Source organism: Aythya marila (genome assembly GCF_965140915.1).
Source record: "Aythya marila genome assembly, chromosome: 1".
In the NCBI taxonomy this organism is placed as follows: Eukaryota; Metazoa; Chordata; class Aves; order Anseriformes; family Anatidae; genus Aythya; species Aythya marila.
The window spans coordinates 68,085,704-68,104,073 of NC_139042.1; the positions used below are offsets into that span (position 1 = coordinate 68,085,704).

General features: G+C 44.1%; 1 protein-coding gene across 11 annotated transcripts in view; it reads left to right on the top strand.

Annotated features, from left to right (window-relative positions):
- The window catches only part of INPP4A (inositol polyphosphate-4-phosphatase type I A), a 110,127-nt gene that overhangs the window by 17,672 nt on the left and 74,085 nt on the right, over positions 1 to 18,370 (top strand). For 4 of the 11 annotated variants that reach the window (XM_082776807.1, XM_082776798.1, XM_082776799.1 and 1 more), the window contains exon 1: positions 8,592 to 8,826. The exons of 1 other annotated variant lie outside the window; for it this stretch is intronic. The gene's annotated coding sequence lies outside the window, so the exon portion shown is untranslated. Of the gene's footprint in view, positions 1 to 8,589; positions 8,827 to 15,756; positions 15,776 to 18,370 lie in introns of those variants that run through there. 6 more of the 11 variants (XM_082776808.1, XM_082776805.1, XM_082776806.1 and 3 more) reach the window with 3 other exon arrangements.

The window sequence follows — 18,370 nt, forward strand, 5'->3', positions numbered from 1 at the left end:
TTCTTGCACGATGAGAAGCGGTCAGTCTGCTGAGCAAGGAAGGCTTGGTTTTGGATTGAATGAATCTTTTTAAAGCTTAGTTTCTCACCAGGCTCCTGCCGCTCTGCCTGAAAGTTTTGAGAAGTGAAAGGTTCGCATCTGAAAGCGCCTGTGGCCAAGGGGCAATTGGAGCCTTTTCCCAGACTGATGCCTGCAGAGGTCTGCACGGCTCTTCGGTCACCTGCCTCAGTGGAGAAGCCCTGTCACCATGAAGGAGTGCAGTTCAGCAGGCAAAGCCTTAACAGCATTAAAACTTTCTTTTAGCCTAAATTGAAGGGACGGGAAACAGAGCTTAAAAAGATGTTTTTTTCCAGAGACCTGACAAACACTTTTTCTTGCCAAATAACTCTTTTACAATGCTTTCCTGATGATTTCTGCCCAAGTCCCTTTGCCTCCTCTCTCCCTTTACTGTCAGAGAGCTTCCCTAGGCATCTAATTTTTTTGCCTTGCCTTCTGAGCAGCCTGTCAACCAGGCAGCTTACAAACGTGCATCTGTCTCTATACCAACTACTCCTCCTGAATCCGCTCCAGATCTTTCTCCATCCCATTATTAACAGTGTGGTTTGACTTGCCATCTCTCCTCCATTTCCCATTCTCTAAACTAGTTTGCCCTCTGCTTCCCTGGCTCCGTAGCACAGCCACTGCAGTGCCATTAGCTTCTCTCCTTTCGGGGCCATGCTCTGGGAACTGCACACAGGTTAATATATTAACTGGCACTCATTTTGCCTACTCTTTCCTCTGGATGCTAACATCGATCTTCTTTGCCTTGCTGAGAGTCTTGATTCACCAGCTCTGACATTTCCTCTCTCTGTCACCTTCTAAAAACATCCATCTCGTACCTCACAGCCAAATCCTTCCCATCCATATTCTATTTTCAGCTCTGCTTTTACTGGGTAGCCTGCCTATTTAACTTCAGCACTTACAAGGCATGCAGAAATGCTGCAGTGGCCTGTGGATTGCTTTGTTCTTCGCTGAGCCTGGTTGGGGCATCTCAGCACGAGCAAACTTCAGCCCCTCTGCAGTTTCGAAGGGAAGAAAGTGCTTTCAGAAGGTGACTTCTGGTACCTAAGTTAGCAAATTAGCTCCTGCTCAGCTGACGTGCTCTGACTCTCCTCCTTTCTGCCTTGTTTCTGAGGAAGTGGAGAACTCAATACGTTTTCTGACTCTCCTGGCCTTTCTTGTTAATGCAGTCTGTTCAAACTCCACGTTGCATATAATGGGTATGCATGGACTGAAGTAATTTTCAACCTATTAAAGATATAAGAAGCATTAGAGTGTTAAAATACTACTTTTGTTTTGATTTATATTCTTAAATATCCCTTTATTCCTGGTTAGAAGGTAGGAGGAATCAATAGGTTTTTCTTTAATGCAACTTCTGCAGTTCCTACTTTTCCTTTTTTTTTTTTTCCTTAATGGGAGATTTTTCAATAAAAAACAACTCTACAAACTAGATATTTGCTCTTTTTAGTACCTACATCACAAGTTTTTAGCCCGTAGTGATAAGGACCATCAGAGTAATAAAGCTGAAAAGGCTTCTCTTCAAAACAAAAACCAACCCAAGAGATCCCGAGTAAGATACCAACAATATGCTACTTTTCTGTGTGGAGAATGTGTTATGTAGGTTAAAAATAATTATTGCCTTCTCACACTCTTTAAAAAAAAAAAAAAAAAAAAAAAAAGGTATAATTGCTACCAAAGGCGGGTCTCTGTGATATTTTTTGAACCTTCAATCAAGGGCTTTGGGGAAAAAGGAGCAGGGGGTAAAGAGTGGGTAGGCAAAATGCGCAACCACAACAAAAAATGCCTTGTGCTGGTTAGCTGCCATCTCAATTACAGACTATAAAAATAAATATTAGGCACATTTAAGTGACAGCTGGCAATGTCAGGTCCTTTTGAAAGTGTTTGACCAGTATGGGTTTCAGCTTGTTATCCTGGTTCCGTTTTATTTTTTATTTTTATTTTTATTTTTCAAAAGCAGCCTATTTAGGCACAGCGCATAACAGGTACTGCTGGCATCTTCTCCCTTTTTAGACTTACTGTAAAAGGAAAGCACACCGCGAGGACAGCTTTTACTTGTCTTCCTTTAATTTTAATGTTATTGTGTCAGTTTCCTTTCCCACCTTAACCACAGCTGTTATGCTGTTTTAAGAGCCCTATTTTAAGAGTCCGTCCCTAGTTAGGGGTTTGGATCACGCAATTACGGGATCCTGCTGTGCCTGGGCAGGACTGGAGGAAGCCGAGGCTTAACACCAGCATTCATCCTTACGGGTGATTTCCTCAGTGAGCCAGTGCTGTGCAGTAATTAACGGAGCTGGGGATAGTTCGCTGGTTCTCGGGCAAAATGAGTGGTTCTGAAGCTGGAAATGACTGCTCTTGTGTCAGGGAGACAATTTCTGTCTCCGATCACGTTGAAGACTCGGTGCAGTTCAGGTGCTCTGTCTTCACTCTCTTTGTTCAGCTCGGTGTCTCCATTCAATCTCGATACAATCAGCAAAGAAGAATGTGCTGTGTTTCATTTCAGAAGCCCTCTGATGAAGAGAAATTTCTCCCAAGAGAAATTAGCAGAGAGTTAATGCTATTTGGGGCTATAGTAATCGATTCAATATTTTTTACACTCCCTGTCTTTATGGATCTTGCTGGCTTACGCTTGCATCAGTGATCGTGACTTACAGTCAGCCCTTTTCAGTAGATCTCCTTTATCTCTAAAATTATTTCACGAGTATTTGAAATCCCCAATTTGCAAAAGCAAATGGCTTTTGGAGTGTGTCTTTGTAAGGATGTGACTGCCATTTATTCAATGGTTCTTTAAATGGTTCTGCATTGGTTCGAACCAGCCTTACAAGGTTTGGATGGTGGATAAGCAGATGTCTTCATGCCAAAACCAAGGATGCTCTCAAAATTACTCAACACTGTCTCGAAAGAAAGCTCATCCAATGTTAATGCACTAAACAGAAATTAAGACTGGGGCACCTCCCACTAGATCAGATTGCCCAAAGCCCCATCCAGCCTGGCCTTGAACACCACCAGGGATGGGGCAGCCTGTGCCAGGGCCTCACCACCCTCACAGTAAAGAATTTCTTCCAAATACTTAATCTAAACCTACCCTCTTCTAGTTTAAAGCCATTACCCCTTGTCCTATCACTACAATCTGTGAATGAACATATGCCTTACACTTGATAGGAAACTGAGTGGATGGAGGCTTTGTAGAATCACGGGATACAGATGTCAAAATATTACTTCTAAGTAGCACAGTTACCATTGTTTTTTTTTTTTCCACGGTCTGATTTTGGGAAAAATCCCAAATGATCTAAAGTCAATTAAGTTCTGAATGTCAAAATTTAGAGTAATCATGAAGTAAACATTTTTTCCATCATAAGTGTTTTTAATAAGCTTTTCCACCTCAAGCTCCTACTGGTCTCAATTCTGATCCGCGATCCAGCGCGTGCGGTACCCTAATCTTCGGATGGTCCCAGTGATACTTGGTGGCATTAATCTGGGGAATAATTTACAGTGCACCACAAATAGAGGCTGGATTCACACGAGGCAATTTTGTGAGCTTCTGGATAGCTCTTTCTGATTGAATTGTTACATAATTTATTTTGAAAGAAGAAATAATGAACTTGGAGAGAGAAAAATGAAAAATATTCAACTTTGGCTTTCCTCCTTATTAGATCTGTTACTTCTCCACATGCATTTGGGGCTCCTCTTAGCTCTTGGTGTAGCGCTGTATCATACTGTACTGACAGCAGGGCTTTGTTTGCGAGGCAAGGGCAAAGGACACCAAGAATAGGACTAACAGGACGAGGTCCCTGACGTGCCTAGGTGGGTACGTTAGTCATGACCTTACTGATGAAGAACGTAACAGCAGATGATTTCCCTGCTAAAAATCGGAGCTGGTTAACTTGCACAGGAGTACAAATGAGTTGAGAAGACAAGACAAAGCACTGAGAAGCTGTTGTGCAAACACAGAAATCTTGCATCACAGTTCGTTCTTCATGTAAATAAGGCGGAGTGTGTTTTATTGAAAAAATGCTGAGGAATAGCAGGCAAAATTGGCCAGCTTCACATTCACAGTTTTACATTGATTTTTTTTTTTTTTTAAATTTAGTTTGCGCAGCGCAGCAGATGGCATTGAGAAAACAGCAAGTCTTGACTTCTACTTTCTTTCTCCAGCACGAGCAATTGTTCTTTCAGGGGCATTTTAAGAACATACCGCTCACAGGTCTCAAAGACTGAGACCTACAAGTCCTGCAATGTGAAGACAGCAAGAAGAAATTAACTCAGAAATGTGTAAGGTAAAGTGAATAAGCAAAATGAGTGGATGTAGACAATTCCCACCAGACTACAGTGTTTTGTTTGAGGGTGCAAGGAAATGTAATGTTGAAGTCATATGGTAACATCTAAGTGCCTCAAAATGAGTTTACACCTGGGTTTGGTCACCTCTTTTGTTGGATTCAGCTGAAATCATTGTACCAGTGCTGCAACCAGGGCATGCTGGTTTGAAACAGAGAGGTAGGTGTGCGTTGCAGAGAAAAATAAAGATAGTTTGGAATGGGAAAATTGTGTCAGTGTTGTTGGAACAAACTATAATATTCTCAGAGGCCCGGGGAGACCAGGTGTTTTCTGCAGTGCCTTCTCTGTTATTTTTGATTTTTCTGATTTTCAAGGCAAGTACGTGACGCTTGAGATTACAGATGCTTCCACGCGTGCACTATCTAGTTTTTTAGGAAGAGGCAGAGCTCTGAATTAAGGAGAGTAATATTGGGCAGATGTTAATCGGAAATGGTGCGTCATCTGGTTGAGGTTTAATGCGTTATTAGGGGCTTGCTGACCGTCCCTGTCAATGCAAAACATGGGCAGATGTTGGCATTACGGAGAAAAAGAGAACAGAAGTGGATAGACACGAGCAGGCCAGCTGCCAAAAGATCAGCTGACACTCTGCTGACATCAAGTGCAATCTGGGGAGTCCTTATGCCAGCGAGCTTTCCTGCGCAGCAGATGTGTCCCTGTCTGGGTCCCTGCTCTGCAGGAGCCACAGCAGTGTCCGTGAACTCAGCTCTCATCTGGGCAGTGTGACTTTGTTGTCGTGAGAGACGTTTCTCTTGTCTTGTCTCTGATCTTAGTGTCTCAGTCTCTGGTTTCATCCGCTGAGGACAGACCATAAAGAGGAAAGAAAGGGACAGTGAGGTCATCTTGTGCATCGTCACCACGTGCACAGCAGTGCATCCCTCTGAGATCTGTGCGCAGCGTGTTACGGGTGCCTTGGGACTGTGTGGTTTCTCTCCAGCGCAGGACAGGTAGCTTCAGGTTGGTACAGGAGGAATAAAAAATGTCTCCCTTGAGATGTTGGTGGATGAGGTATCGATGGTAGAAAGTTCAACCACGGTAGCACCTCCTGTTACTCATCCTCAGAAGCCTTGAGATGAACGTGGTAAGTGCATCCTCTCCTCTCCTCCCACACCAACCAGTAAAGCTCCACTTCCACGCGTGGCTTCCTCTGGAGCTGATGCTATTGCCAGCAGGAGTTTTTATTTTCCCGAGAAGCAAACAGTGCTTCTGCCACGGTGTATCCCAATACCCACCAAGGGTGATCAGCTGGAAGAAATGTCCTTGCTACTGAGGTGCACTGGAGGGGGAGCCTGATGTTCACTTCAGCAAGACGCTGAAATCTGATTTCTGCTTTTGGCTTTGCTGTGGACATGGGAAGCAACCTCGGTCAGGTAAATTAGCTGTGTTTGTATGAAGATGCAAGGTTATTTCCCTTCTCAACCTTTGGCCTATCTCTCTTTTCTAAATACGTGCTCCTTCTGCTGTGGGTCTCTGCTGCTGTGTGCACGCATAGTGACTACCTCCACGTGTGGCTCAGATAAGCAGGGCTGCAAACCATCATTAGGATGGAGCAGAGTGCACGGCTGATGGAAAGGGGACTGGGAAGAGGAAGGGAGGTGTCTGTGGGTCCTGCCAGTGGTCCTCGATCTGCTTCTGTTACCCCATTGCAGTGGAAGCCAGCTCTGTCCTTGAAGAACATGAATGTGTTGTGTTGTTTTTTTCCCTTGTACAGTACAGCTAAGAAGAAAAAAGGCTCAAGAACAGAGGTAGGGTTAAGTACACTCAATAAGGACAATTTGACTGTAGCCTGAGCTTTCATAAGAAAGCAGGTTAATATGGAATCAAAACCAAAATCCCCGAGACAGGGAAGTGATAAGGAGGAACAGGATTCCCTGCCCTAGCGTGTTTTGGAGTACCATGTTGAATAGGTGCTGTAGAAGAGCCTTGGCTTGTTCGTTTTCTAAAGGAGAAAAAGGAAAAAAAAATACTATCTCAAGTCCTTGAAAAGTGTGTAATAGTCTTCAGTGCCTTTAACACAAAATCTCCTGCAGTAGCGTTCAGTTTAGCAGCCTGTACTAATACTCACGTTCAAGGTTTCATCCACATCAGTGTCGGTTTTTAGGTTTTCGCCTCTCCTGGGGCAAGAGCCTTTGGGTTTTCCCACTTTCAGACCCAGGATCCAAACCCTTTCTGCAGCAGAAGGTCAAGCTGGGGCAACTGAAATTAGGCAACACAGAACCGCTGCTTACAGCAGCTGGATCACTTCTCATTTTTAGGTGGGACCATTTGCAGAGAAGTATTTGCATGTCACACAGCGTGTGCTCGCTCTTGGTGTGTTTTGTCTCCCTAAGGTCTCTAACAGCTCTTTTCTTCGAGTCGTCTTTGATCCAAATCTAGGCTTTTAGGTGAACTAAAGTACAAATTTGAGTGTAGAGATATAAATGCATGCCATCCTTTCAAAAAACAGACAAAAAACCAACAAAAGCAAAAATGTTTGAAGTACCGCCCTGTTGGCTCCTCTCTACCTGTGCCATAGATGCCACTTGGACTGAGTTCTCGCTGTTTTCATGTTTAAAAGTCTTGGGGTTCTTGGTTGTTTTTATTTATTTATTTATTTATTTTTATTATTTTTATTTTTTATTTTTTTCCTCAGGCATGCTGGGGAGTTCAGCATTCTTCCACATTTGCAACATTTTCAAGGCAATAAAGCCTTGAAAGCTTGGCTGGAGGAAAAACTCACTGCCATTAGTAAACTGAGGAAAAGGGTGGGATTTAGCAGCTCCTGAAGATATTCCAGGGGATAGATATGATGCGGGTGTTTTTAGGGGAAAGACAGCAGTTACTCTTTATCCCTTTGTTTGTGTTATCTCCATGACCGTGCTTCAAGGGTTGTTTTGCTCAGCTTGATTCCTTCTCATCTCTTGATCCCTGCCAAGCCAGTGTTCTTGGCTGCCTCGAGATGCAAGGAGAGAGTAAACATTACCATCAATAGCATGCAGTTCGTTCAGCGGCTTTAATAACAACCAGATACGGTGATGAGGGATGTAGTGCACCTGCTTGGATCGGGCGGAGAGGCTTACCTGAAATTTGGTTGTGCTTTGCATAAGAAGTGTTTCTTTAACAAAACCAAACCCCACAAAACCTGTGAGAGCCAGCCACGCTTTGCCATCAGCTTTTCGGCGAGAAATCTCAGTTCAAATCTGCTTCTCTGGGCGATAGCCAGCAGGACATTTGCTAAGTATGAGGAAAGATGTTTCGCTTGTAAATGCTTTGACATAAACCAAGTGCCTTTTCCCAGACTGCCTGGGATGTTTATATGCATGGCTGATAGGCAGGTTTAATGCCTAGTTCCTTGGGCCAGCAGCTTCTTCTGACAGTGCTCCCTCTTCATTCATCCCATCGTTTGTTTCTACGGGGTTGACCTGCTGGCTCAGTAGCAGAGGGCTTCATTTACCTTCCTTGAAGCCTGGGTTTGCTCAACGCTTAGTATAATTTGTCTTTCAGAAATAAAATGCAATCAGCACAGCACTCTGCCTTGACGCTGCCTAGCACTGAGTGCCTAACAGGCTGCATAACTCCTGCCCTAAGCTGAATGTGGTGGGGAGTCTGGCAGGCGTGGGGAGCAACCACGTGGATCACTGCTGCTGTGACTGGGGCCACTGGTGCCTAGTGAGACAGGCAACTGTGGGAAGGCTGCCGTGATCAGCCTTTCCCCAAAGGCACTGCCCCTGGCCGTAATGCAGCCCTGATCTCTCCCGCAGGCACTTCACCCTGGTGTCTGCATCCCGCAGCCCTTCGGACAGCTCTCGCTGCATCTAGGGCCAAATTTGCCCCCAGAGGCACTTGGTTATACACTCATGGTGGGTAAATGGACATTGCCCCAAGTTATTTCTTGTTTTAGAGCCTTTCCTGGGGGTAGTTGAGTTCTTCTCCTAGTCTTGCTGGGAGGTGTGGGCTCACAGACACACGCCAGTCGCACACTGCCTGCCACATCACGCGACTGGCCTGGCTCGCAAAGCAGGCTTCACGTTCAGGATGAACATATTCACAGCGAAGACAGAATTGGAGCTGCCAGCCTAGAAAAGAAAGCAAGTCAGATTGCACGAAGGCAGAAACCCAACTCGCTGCCCAAAGAAAAGGCCGCGGCCGTCGGCAGGCGTGCGTACACCCAGGCACACGGGCGGCGCGTGCGTGCGTGCCTGTGCGACACGGAGAGGAAGCCCTGAAACTTAAACTCCTCCTGCAGCTCTGCATCTGCTCTGAGTCACTGCTATGACTCACGCTGACAGCGTTCACGTTTGCTAGCGTGCAGATGGAGCAGCTCTGGCACCGGGAGAGGCAGGTTGCATTATTGATTACCTGCTGCAGCAGACGCTTGCGCCAAGGCTTTTTTTTAGGAGCGCAGACGAAACGCAGCGGGCTCTACTGAGCACGGCCATCGTTACTGCTTGCTTAAAGGTAAGAACGCCTGTTATTCACCAGGGAAGGATAGGAAGGGGAAATCAGAGCTTGGGAAGGTTGAGCTTCTTGCTGCTGCTGCTTGTTCTCAGAGGGAGCTGCGTGACCGCAGAGCTTTGTTTGCGGAGCCGTATGGGGAATCGTGCGGCTGACGGGCAGTGCGTGTCCGAGGAGAGAAAACAGCACGCTCCCATTCATCGTGTTATGTAAGGCATGGCAGCCATGTTAAGGACAGAAGACCTCTTTCGAAGAAACGGTGCTGCCAGACATCAGGGCAGGGAGAGCGGCGGGCGTCTCAGCAGCCCCCTGCCTGCGCTTCGGAGGTCGCCGCAGGTCCGCGGCTCTCGCTTCCCACTGAGCGAGCCCACTCCTGAATGGCTCTGGGAATAAAGAGCAGCGGCGTTAGGAAGAGCAAAATGATGATTGTTTACCTTTAAAACCACAGCGCTGTTCTGCCTTCAGCACTCAGGCTGGCAGTGGGCATGCCCTGTGCAGCGCCTGGATGTAAACAGTCTCCTCTCATACCCGAAACGCTGCATCCTGATCCCGGGGTTGTTTTCATCCTCTGCTGCTAAAAACCCGTGCATATGTCCTGCTCCCACAGCTGGTTATATGCAGAAAGGGGGACACGTTCTAGTTAGCGTTCACTGCTGCAGAGTGAGGAAAATAGTCTTCTTTTTGTAGTGGTTTGCTGTTGTTTTCTTCCCTCTGGTGCAATAATTTTAACGTAGCCTAGATTTGTGTTGCTAATTATCCTCAGGTAGAACCCGCTGAGTCTTGAGCCTTTGCTGTCCTATCCCCAAGAGATTTTCTAAGTTATGAAACCTTTGGTTTTGGATTGCAATGATAAATTTATCTTAATTTCATTCTTTTCTTTTTTTCCTTGTATTTTTTGCATTTATGTTGGATGTGCAAGACAGTGCCATTTTCAGGTGTATACAACAGTGAGGTCAGCAGCTGCTCTTAACAACAAGGGAGCCTGGTCACTTCTGTGTATTATTTTCAGAATGAGAGAAAGAGGATGTTTTTGAAACCTCATCATTTATTAGCTTGCTCTCAGCTTCTTGAAACTGCCATGCATTTCCTTGTAAAATCTGCACAAAAGTCACTGCTCTCTTCTCCTCTCAAATAAACATGGCAACGTAGCAAGATGATTTAAAATGACAGCATACTTTAGGTTCTTCTTCTGTTTATAATTTACAGCATTCACTGAGGCACAGTGTTTTCATTGCTATGAATTAATTACATTTGGCATGACTTCCTATTTAAAAAAAAAAAAGAAAAAGATTGAGCTTCATAACAAAATGGAGAGCAAGGTTTGCTAGCACATCAGTGTCTGTACACATCTCGTGACATCCAATTTAGAAAACTGCCCTGAGTTAAGCTTGTAAAACGGTGTCACTCGTGGACTCCCATCTCCACGAGCAAAATTTTGGTCACTGAATTAAATGATTAATGTGCTGGATATAAAATATCTCTGATGGTGCAGCGTTATGAATGCAAGCTAGTTTATCCAATATTAGGGTTGTTTTTAGGGCTGCTTGCTAATGGCGTACTGGCACGTGGCAGTCTTTCCTCCCCCTCAGAAATCAAACAATCCAAATAAAACACTTTAATGTCCTAATTTTTCAATTGATTTGTATCTATGTTATTATATTCCTGAGATTGTGTCAGAATTGTGTTTGCCTTCACGTCTGCCATTAAGTATGTATACATTTAGACTAGGAACTCTCTACTCTGTCAAACCACAACAAACAATTTATGACAATAAAACGTAAATATCTTCAGTGGAGTTTACAACATTTCCTTATTAATAAGTTGTGGGTGCATTTAAATAATAAACAGTTAACGTTTTTGAAAAAAAAAATGCAAAAACATGCTTAAAATCGAAAAGAGAGGGTGATGGGTAGCCCCTGAGTCAACCCAGGCCTGACCACAGCCTCTCCATCTCCATAAACCATCCGTGGAAGTGATGACCACCAGAGAGGCTCCTTCTGTGCAGGGGGTTTGTAATAAATATAGTATGGCTTGTCAAAAGTCTGCCCTCTGAAAGTTGTTTTTGGTTGCCTTAAGTTGGCTTTGCATTAGGCCATAAAAGCAACGGGGCAGAAGCTGCTGGGGCCATTTCACCTGTCCTCTTAGCAGAACATGAAGCTGAGAGTTTGTGATCGCCTTGACTTTTTTTTTTTTTTTTCTGCAATAAAAGTGTTCAGGCTGTCCTTTTATTTGTTTCCTCCTGGGTCCAATCTGCAGCTTTTTCCTCCAGTTTCCCTTGTGGCTCTGCCCTACCTTTGTTATTCTGAGCCCCTTGGCTGCCTTCCTGGCACGTGCAAAAAACTTTGAGGAGATCCAGTTTTGTTATTTGAATGAGTTTGGGCAAATCACATATAGTATGGGTGATTTTGGGACTGTGTGATCGTTTTAGCTGATCATCAAAAATGAAGCACTGTTGTTGCCTCAAATGCTGAGTTGATGCAGAGCAGAAAATGGTCCATGCACTGAACAATGATTTATGTCACAAAAAACGATCGCTGTATTTTATAAGGTGATTTGCTATTGATGTTAGACTTCTTGAAAGAGGGCCCTGCAGTATATGAAAAGGAAGCAATGTATCAAGGTTTATTTAACACCTCTTTGTACCACAGAACAGCAGGGCATTTTTATTTTCAGCTCAAAATTTGAAAAGGAGAGAGGGAAAAAGGTTGTTGGAGTTGGCTTGGTTACAAGTTTGTCATTTCTCTTTTTTTGTGTGTGTTAGAAATAAGCTCCTGGAGTTTATGTTGGAATAAAAATCCTTGCACGTGAGTGGTATGAATAGCACTGTTTGCAGTACTGAACTATTTGTTGTTGTTGTTGTTGTTGAACTCACTTTTTGTATTTGAGTAATTTTTAGAAATGACAACTTTTCTGTGAGTTGTTTTGGTGATCTTTCATTTATATGTCTGTATACATCTACAGGGCATCTGCTTTGTCCCTATAGATTTTCCTAGTTTCTGAATAAGTGGTCTTGTGTGGATTAGATTTATTCCCTGGTTTTAAAGGGGAGGGAGAAAGAACTGTTATATCTTTGCACATACTGTGAAGCTTTTCACTGAATCCTGGGGCAGGTTAAGCAGGGGGACACCAGGAGAGGTGGTGGAGTCATCCCTAGAAGGCCCCTATTGTAGAGGGCCTTCTGCTTCATCACATTGTGAGGTTTTGTATCATTTATGATTTTTGCCTGTTGAAACGTTTATGTATTCTTGAGTGTGTGCAAATTTAAGTAAAGGGCAAAGGGTGCTGCCTGTACCTTGACTATATGAATGATGATCCTTTTGTTTGCCTTCAGGGGCCAACTTTCCACCTGACTAGTTCTTCATGACTGTAGTCTCTTTGCCCCCTGCTCTGGAATCGGAGATAGTTTGGGGATGAGTATAGTTCATTTTGCCCTGGTTAAATGACATTGTGGCCTGGATTATGATGATGTGTTATTTCTGTACTGAGTTCTCCTTGTATTTTATAGGGATGTAGAAATCTGGGATTAATTCTGCTTTCAGTTTGGTGTTTCATCTGTTAAAGCAGCAGAGTACCTCCGAGTTTGCTGTGTGGGCTTGAATAAAGAATAGTGAATTGGTAAATAGGATGTCTCGCATGACTGTAAAGTGACCTCTTGTGCCCAGGTAATGCAAAATTAAAAAGGAGTGGGTTCATGATCCTTAATTCAGGTTTATTTTTTAGATAAATGCTTGATAGTGCCAGATGGCAGAGCTGCTGTGGGCAAAGGTGAATGACGGAGCATGTTGTTCCTGCCTCTGTTTCTGCAGGCTATTTTCAAACCAGTAAATGTGATTTTTAAAGTGCAAAACAAAACAAAAGATGCTGCAGTATTCTGGACAGCACTAAACAGCCACTAATTTCAGCAAGTTTCCTGTGTGTTGTGGGTAAGATTTTAAGCCCTGGATCTGTGAAAACAAGCTGCTGTAAAAGATTTCTTCTGTCTCGCTTCAGAAATAGACACTAGCGGTGTGACTGTAAAGCCGAAGATATATTTTACCCGGTCATCAGTGTGATTTCTGTTGGGCAGGTGGGTGGGCCTCTCCTGGGGTCTTATGGAGCAACATGGCAAAACGTTGGTTGTTTTAATGCATAGAAGGACGTGAAATAATCACATCATGGTGGCAGTTTCTTCTACTGTTTCAGGAAAGTCTGCAAGAAGAGAAATTTCAAGCTCTGTGTGCTACGATAGTGGGTTTGGATGATGAGGATCACATCCTGACTGTTGTTAGCAGTAAATGTAGTAGTGTGGCTATGAATGCGTGACATAAAAATGCACGCAGCTGAGCTGGCTAGCAGGAGGTCTTTCTGTTTTAAATTCTCTCTGACGTGATCGCCTGGGAAAAGTTTGTTAAATTATTCTCTTCCTGAGATAAGTGGATGACTTTCAGTGGCATTTTGATAAACAGGAGGTAGTGAGTAATAGGAGGAATGTGGCCTTCGTGGTTTTGCCTACAGCAGATTTCTATTGTCCCATACCTTTGGAGGCTCATTGGTGAGAACATGAAATCCACATCACCGACACTTCCACAGAACAGTGATTTTACACTGAAAAGTTGTGTGGAAAAGCGACTGCTGTTTCGCCAGTATGTATGCAGGGAGGCAGGCTTGCAAACTGGACTACCAGAGATGGGCTTTGGAAAGACAAGTTGGGAACAGGAGGAGATTTGTCTTCTTGGCGGCTCTTCTGTGAAGCCCTCCCAGTTCAGCTGGGGAACAGAAGGAGGCCGTTTAAAATTGCATCCTTTATGGTTGCCACCTTTTATCAGGGGCTTTTGTAACTGAATGCACGTGAATATTACTGAGTATTACTGTCCTTTCAGCTCATATGGTCTGAGAGACACTCAGGGCCTCGGCCGCCTGAGGGCTCCTCCTCAGTGGAATTGCAAATGGCGCCCAGCAGAGCTCCTGTGGCGGAGGGCGGGCAGGAGGGCCCCGCAGCCGCTCGGGGCTTACAGGATCCTTCTGAAAACACCAAATCATGTCAGGGCACAGGGGTAGTGGGAAGGGCTGAGAGAGGGGCCTTGCTTGGGCACCTGGAAGGATAGACTTCCATTTCCACAGGGAGCACTTGGCTTCAGCACCAGCCTGGCTGAGTTTCTGGCTACCTTGTGAGGGCTTTGCCTTTTCTTCGGGGATGGAAGGATTTCCTAATAGCTCAGGAAGAACAGAACATTCTTCTCTGTGCTTGTTAGGAGGATTTATGGTTCGGTTACGAGAACATCCTCCGTCTTTAATCAATGGCAAATCCAAGAATGTCAGAAGGAGCCACTGGTCAAGTTGTACTGAGGGCTAGAAACAGTTTGGCACATGCAATAATTGTCTCTTTAAACACTGGAGGTGTCTAAATACCAATTGCATGTAAAATTTAGCAAAAAGAAGAAGGGAAGGCAGCACAGTCACTTATCATTCTGAAGATCTGTTTAGCCAGTGTTATATTCAGGATCAGCAGCAGACAGGTACCCACTAGTCACTTGACTCAGTTTGCCTGAGGTGTTTGTGCCCCTTTCTGCCATGAGCGAGGCACCCAGGATAGGTGGGAAGATCCTAGCACCTGGCTGACATGGCACTATCAACATCTGTGAGCCTCTAAAAGGCTTCCAAGAAAAAGAAGGCAGGTGGCAAACAGGCATTTGGGAGGGCTGTGGTAGCTGATGGAGAGCACAATATTTTGCAACATTTATTTTTTGAAAGTTTAACACCTCTTTCCCAACTTTTCTACATCTTGTACTTTTTTCCCCACCATTCCTCTTCGGTTCATATTTCTGGGACCCGAGAGAACAGTGTCTTTACAGTAAATGTGACTGTAATGCAGCCTAAAATTCCCCATATCACACTGCACATTCTGTGGCAGGAGTGCCCAATGTCCCAGTCTGCACCAGCCCTCATGTTGCATTTGGGGGTACATAAAATCTGTGTGTATGACGAGATCAGTGTGATGGATTACTCTAGAGAGAAGACTGCTCTTAATGTCATCTTCCTAGGGATTTTCATAAAACTGAACTAACTCCCTTGGAAAATTATCATTTGCTTACATTGCAGGAAGATAATTTCCATCCATTACTACTTGAATGTTTGGCTTTACAGTGGAATGTTACTTAGCCTGAAAGCATAGCCTCCGGTGGTAAGAAAGACAGGCACGTGGACATTGAGTAGCTAAGAAAAAATGTGTCTTGTTTGTTTATTTGTGTCTTATTTACAGCTTTTCTGTAGGCCCCCTTTAGGTACTGGCAGGCTGCTTTAGGGTCTCCCCACAGGCTTCTCTTCTCCAGGCTGAACAACCCCAAGTCCCTCAGCCTGTCTTTGTAGGAGAGGTGCTCCAGCCCCTTCATCATTTTGTGGCCCTCCTCTGGACTCATTCTAATACATCCATGTCCTTCTTCTGCTGGGGCCCCAGAGCTGAATGCAGCACTCCAGGTGGGGTCTCATGAGAACAGAGAGGAAAATATTAAAAAAACGAAAGAAGGGAGAGAGACTTTTAGGTACTGGACTCAATTCATTTTATTGTGCACAACATCACAAACCTGTTAAAAGTTCATTCAGTGTTATCCTGGGTGTTCTTCATGTACCTCATCTCTTCTGCACAGTCACATAGCGAACAGTCGGGCTGGTCACACTTGTAATAGCAAACTAAGGCCCCTCCTTAATATTTAAAATGGAATGTGAAATACAGGATGCACTCATGTAAACCAGTTTGACCTCGAGACTGTGTTTTGTAATCTTGCTTTCCTCACATCCTGTGTTGTAGGACAGCTCGCTAGCTAGACTGACTGGTGGAGGTGGCGGCTGTGTGACGACTTTGAGGAACAGGCCCGATGTCGGGGCATGCTGCAGGAGGTGCTGGCTCCATGTTTGTTTGAGCTGGGACGGTATTGGCATGTACTGTGATTTTCTTTCCATGAAAATCTAGTGCACAGTAAGTAAATGGTGACTGTGTTTCTGCCCAGCAAGGAGCTGCGACTCATTCAGGAGCACAGCCAAGCATTAGGATGCTAAAGAAAGCACTGCTGCAAGCAGGAATATAGATACAGCCATAGATGTGTGTTTTATTTCTTTCCAAGCTAGAGCTGAAAATAGCTGAAATTTTAGTGTTCTGAAAGCACAAGCTGCATGCATAATGCAAGCAAAAGTGATACAATTCTGGGGAATCAGATCGAGACAGTTTCCTCTCTTTCTGTAAGGCCTCTTGATATAAATGTGATTGCATCTTGTAGAAGTCGCTACTTCAGAAAGAGTTCCCATACTGATCACAATAATCATTTTGTCAAAACGGAGAGAGCTTTTGTTCTTTAAAATCTTGAAGACTAGTATTTTGAAATGTGGAATGTGAGCTAAGACTTGAGGAAGTAATATACGGTTAGTTTGTAAAAGAATTTAAAGAATTGTGCATTTTATTTGCCACAAGGCAAAGGACAAGGACAGACAGCACAGCGGGATGGATGCACGGTGTCTTCTACCTTCTGTCTAGCTGAGGTTTGTAGCAGGGGTAGTGACTGTCTTGACCTAGAAAAAGAACATATTGCCTGAGTTTGCAGGCTGATTATTGGAAACTTGAGCCTTTAAAATGTGTTCACAGGAAATGTCTTCTGTGCTACACTGAGTCTGACAACTTGCTTTGAATGAGCATTTGTTTGCAGCTCTCCTGTCATGTGGTTCATCTGCAGCTGCTTGGCTGCTGCAGGGGTTCCTGCTCTTCACGTTTGCTATCATAAAAAGCTAATGTAGTTGTTCCTCAGATTGATACTGTCAAAGGGATTTGGTTTAAATTGTTCCTGTTGTAAAGTGTTTTACTTTTTTTCCTGTCCAAGTATTCTAGGTCCAAGGTCCTAAAAAAAAAAAAAAAGTTTGGGTGGTACCAACATGTGATTATGCTGACAGATACGAGGTGCAGAAAAATGAGGACGAGCAGCGGGAGGCAGTAACTTAGATTGGCTCAGCTCCCATGGAAATAAAATGTCTGTTGGACTGAGTCAGAATAAAAGCTAGCCTCTGTCAGAGTAGCTTTGTTTTTCTCTGCTTAACTAATGGACAAAATCACTCCTCCTATCATGGGTTGCAGGTACCCTTCAGAGATGTTGACAGCACATTTAATTAGAAAGGAAAAGGGTGAGTCATTCATTCCTCTCTGGAATGATTTAGCAGTTCTCTAGTGAGCGAGAAAGAAGGAAGGAGCATGGGGAGGGAGAGAAAGTGAAGAATTTCCAGTAGACGCGTGTGCTCCCAGTCATTTCTGCATTTGTTTTGTATCAAACTTTCAGGAGGTTTCTCTGCAGGGAATGGTATCACATGCTTCATGCTCTGCAGCAAGCAGAGAGCAGGAATAAAAGTATGGTGGATTTAACTCAGAACTGGCATTCTTACCAGTTTGCATGGTGACGCTGGTTGCAAGTACAGGGACTGGGGGAAAAACGTCTCCCTATATAGCATCTCCTTACAGTGAGGGATCTGAATGGCTTTTAAAATCTGGCAGCAAGCGTTAGGGTTTGCTCTGCCATCATCAGTCAAGTGCATACCAATTTCCATTTAGTTTTAATTAAGCAAAAAATATACTGCAGTCTTTGAAGGTTCTTTTCCTTATCATCATCATTTCTTAATGCAGGAAGCCAGAGGCAGAGCACGCCAAGAAGAAGCTGGTGCTCTGGTGTGGCTGTAGCGCATTACCACATTCTGCTGTGGTTTTACTGCAATGTCAGGGCTGTGTAATTTAAAAAGCACTCAATGTAGCCTAAAACACAGGGATCTGAGCTTGCACCCAGTCAGAGTCATTCAGATGTAAGTGAGGTTGGCCTCTTTGGGATTACTACCTGGGCATGTACCACCCTTTAGTGGTTCTGCATCCAGTGCCAACGCAGAACAGAACTGGAGTGCAATTCAAAAAGACAAGTGGTTGTGTCAAAGAGGAGAAGTCACAGGCAGACTAGAAGTGCAGTTAAACCAAGTTTCTTTTAGAGTGTGAGTCAGAGAAAAGGGCATCTGCAGGAGATGACAGCATGCTACGGTATCAGTAGGTACGACATTAGTAGGTAGAAGCTGCAGTATTTTTCTAAAAATCTCTTTGACAGACTAATGATAAGACATGCCACTCTGCAACGTGTGATTTCCAATGCTGCTTTGCAAAATAAGTGTGACTTCCTGATGCTAGGGAGCAAGGTATGAATGGAACTTGCCCATATAAAAACTCTTAGGTATTTACTAACTCACATCATCTGTGTGCAGATGTGTGAACTAAACCACAGAGGTGATGGGGCTTCCCTGTGGCCACTTGAAGTAGTCGTAGTATATTAATAGGATTTCTAAATGCCTCCATCATCTCTTCCACTTTCATATCTTCATTTTAAGTGAAAAGATAATGTACCATGTTTACATATTTATATTAAGTTTCCTGAAGATGAATGGTGGCATAACATTTTACAGGGTTATAACGTAGCAGGTCCATCGTATCAGCTCTTCATCTTGTGACTGTGGCTGGCTGGCAGTGACTTGGCTTTGTGAGTAGCTTTTACTGTGCCTA